This window comes from Antechinus flavipes, chromosome 1, assembly GCF_016432865.1.
Source record: "Antechinus flavipes isolate AdamAnt ecotype Samford, QLD, Australia chromosome 1, AdamAnt_v2, whole genome shotgun sequence".
NCBI lineage: Eukaryota > Metazoa > Chordata > Mammalia > Dasyuromorphia > Dasyuridae > Antechinus > Antechinus flavipes.
This window is the reverse complement of record NC_067398.1, coordinates 673,970,847-673,974,689: the sequence shown is the minus strand read 5'-3', so window position 1 is coordinate 673,974,689 and position 3,843 is coordinate 673,970,847.

The following is a 3,843-nucleotide window of genomic DNA, read 5'->3' as shown; positions in this document are numbered from 1 at the left end:
CACCGCCGCCGCCGCCGCCACTGCCGCCGCCGGCTCCCCTCGACCCCGACCCGCCGCTCCGAGCTGAGCTCCTGCCGCCCAAGGAGCCCGCCGCGGAAGGAAAGGAGCAGCAGCCCGAGCCGCCGTCGCCCCGGCCGGCCGCGGTAGCCTCCTCCTCGGTCGCCGCCGCCGCCGCTGAATCTACTTTCCGCGGCTGTTCCGCCCTCCCGGCCTCCGCCCTCCGCCCCCATCCCGGTGAGCGAGCGAGGAGGCAGCGAGCACGCGCGCTGGGCTCTCCGGGGCTGCGCTGGCTCGTCCCTCCTCCCCGCGCCCGCGTCCTCGCGCCGCCACCGCCGCCACCGCCGCCTCCTCCTCAGGTCCCCAGACACCCCCTCCTTCCAGCCCAGCCCTCCCCTCCACTCCCCTCCCAGCCTCTTCGGCTTTGCACGCCGCGGGTCTCTTAACCCCGCCCCCGCGGCCAGAGGGGGCGTGGCCTCCGGACTCCATTGGGGAGCCGTGGGGGGCGGGGCTAAGCCAGGCGCCCGCGAGGAAAGAAGGCAAAGAGCAGAGAGGCTGGAGCCGAGGGGGCGCGCTTCCCAGCTTCCTAGACCACTGTCCCTCCCAAAGCCATCTGGGGGCTGCGCGCGACGCCCGAAGAGCCCCTCCCTCCCCCTTCCCCCATCAGCGCGCAGGCTGCTGGGGAGGGGGACCTTGGAGGGGGAGGAGCCGTGGGGAAGGGGCTGCCCGCGGGGTCTCGCTCGGATCCCTCCGCCGCCCAAAGCAGACGGGCCGCAGCACGGCGCAGGGACAACGCTACCACTGCCGCTACCGCCATCAAGTTCCCACCCCTCGGGCAGTCGAGGAGCCCCCAGCCTCATCATCTCTTCCAACCTCCACTAGCGCCCCAAGCCCGGCCTCCAGGCACGCGCTCGTACCCCCCCAGTCCCGGCCGAGAGCAGGCCCCGCGGAGCCGCCCGTGAGGAAGGGGTTTGACCGCGCCAGGCTGGGCCGGGGTCCCAGGGGCCCTTCCTCGGGGGCTGCGTCGCGCTGCGCCCCGCTCCATTGCCTGCGCTCTCTCCCTCCTCCGCTCCTGCTCCTCCTCCTCCCCCCGCTCACTCCGCCCGCTCGGGAGAAACTTTCCCGCCTCCGCGCCGGCTCGGCCCCTGGCCCGCCGCGGGGCCGCCCCTCACCTCGGCAGGACACCGCCCTCCCGCCCGGGCCAACGGGCGCCCCGCGTGCCCCCCGCTCACCTTGGCGCCGCCACCACGCGCTGCTTCCTGCCCGATAGGAGCCCCCGGGGCCCCCACGCCTTGGACATGGCCCCGCCGCCGCCGCCGCCGCCGCCGCCGGCTCCCACCTGGCGCTCCCGGGCGAGCGCGCGCGCGAGCGAGCCGGAGAAAGCTGGCCCCGCCACCGCTGCCGCTGCCGCCGCCGCCGCCGCCACGAGGCGCCTGGGGCAACAGCCCGGCTGGCTTCTCGGCCCGCCCCCGGCCCCCGGGGACGCCCCCTGCCGGCCCGGGGGTCCTACCCTAAGCTCCGCCCCTCCCGGCGACCAGCCCACTGGCTCCTTCCGGAGGTCCACCCCGCCTTCCCTCTCTCGGGACCAGCCCCACACTTAAGCAGTGACTCACAGTGCCCCCTAGGTGGAGACCGTCCACTCCCTCTAGTGAGGATCCCTCCCCCCATTTAGGAACCAGCCCGCCGACTCTTTGTGACATCCTCGTCTGTACCAAGAGGAGGAGGGAACACTAAATAACCTCTGAAGTCTCTTCTAGTTCCCAATCTATAACGTTTAGACCCACAATCCCTCTTCCCCTTCCCTGGAGACCAGCCTGTCCACTCCCCCTGGTGGTTTGCAGTGTCCCCATTCTTTAGTCTATTTACTCCCGCTAGTGATCTACACTATCCCCACCCATCACATAAACATTACTCCGTGGCATAAGTTGGGGGGACATAATTGGAAAAAAGCTAGGCTGAGGGTTGATGAGGGAGGGGCCGCCTAATGAAGTTGTTCTGGTCACCTTTGGAAGAATTCTGCCTACTATCTAAGAGGCCTTCCCCCAAATACCTAGACACGCTGGACGACCAAATCCCCTACTAGTACAGTTGGCTACAGTGTAGTAACAGACAGGCTTTAAGCAACAAATGACAAAGTTCAGAAGCAATTTACAATTAAGTGCATAGGATAACCTGTGAATGTCTCTTGGAGAAATGAGCCCCAATCCCACAATCGACTAATGGAGAACCTTTCTAGATGGATTCTTTTAAGTTTTCTGAGAATGGGGCACAGCTTCTCTACCTCCAATAGTTCTCTTATTTCTCTCATCCATGCCCCTTTCATATGCAGTTCTATCCCACACCTTATGGAAACGCAAAGAACAGCTCTTACCGAATAACAGTCCATCCCTAAGATACTGACATTCCTATAACATTCACGGCTCTTTAATTTGGTGCCCCTCCAAGATACTCAGATACTTATTAGCTTGTGAACTTGGGTAAGTCACTTAAACTGCTGTTTCCCATCTGTATAAATGGCGATCAGAGTAGCACCTACTTTCCCCAAAAAATGCCTGTTTCTTTCCCTCCTTCCTTCCTTTTTTATGCATCTCCATCCAGCCAAAGGGGACTCTGCTTTTTGGAATCTGCACTTCACCTGTTTCTGCCTTGAGCCTGAAATGCCCTTTCTCCCCCTCTTTACCTGCTGAATCCTTGCCCATCCTTTAAAGCCCATTTCAGATGCCATCTCTGTGGAATCCTAATTTCCTAGAATTGGTAATAATCTTTTCAGATCTCATTTAATTTTATGATTTTTGACTTTGTCCATTTAGTAGATTAAGCAGTCTGAAGGAGACTCAATTGCAACTTTGTATCACCTCTAGTGTATGGACAGGGCTATGCATAAAGTGGTTTTAACATAGAGCAGTCCTTGCCTTTTCTTTTTTAAAGTAAATTTTCTTTCAATGAACAGTTTTCCTTTCTCCCAATTCCCAATGGGGAAAAAAACCCCTACAAGAACCATATAACAAATATAGTTAAGCAAGACGATTTTCACATTTAGCCATGTCCAAAAAATACACATCTTAATTGACACCCACATATTTAGTTGACATCACATATTTGTCCAGAGATGAGTAGCATGGCTTATCATTGGTTCTCCAGACTCCTATCCAACCCATTCATTTTAACCCCTGCTAACCCCTTTGAACTTCAGTAAAGTCTCTCCTCTCATCTCTCCCCAGGAAGCTGCCAAATTGATATTCCTGACACATAATAGGTGCTTAATGCTTACTATTGACTCCCACCCAAGAAACTATAGGGGCTCCAGACAGCCTCCACATTTGGCATTTAAAGCTTTTTACAATCTGAATCTAGCAGATCTTTCCATATTGATTACTCATTGCCCTTGCTCAGGTCCTCTACTTTTGAGCCAAAGAAGCTTCCTTTCTTCAATCCTCTTCAAAACCTCCCTTCAAGAGACATCTTTTATAAGACACTTTTATGGATTCCTCAGTTTCTGGTCCACTTCTCTCAATTACTTGATAATATTTACAAATACGTCTCTGTATGCAAATGCATGTGTTATATAGGTATGTGTGTATATGTATATGTACACACAAACACGTGTATGGATATACTACATGAGTATGCAAATACATATGCACACACATATGTAGTATATCCCAAAAGCCTTCCTGCAGTTTTATGCTTTAAACTGAGCTCACATTCTGATGAAAAAGAATGGGACAACATGCACACAAATAAGTAAAAGAAGCTATATAAAAGTTTGTCCTGAAAGTCTTATATTTGAATTTAAGCTCCCAACGCTAATGCAGTAACTTGTTTTGCTGGGGTTTGTTTGTTTGT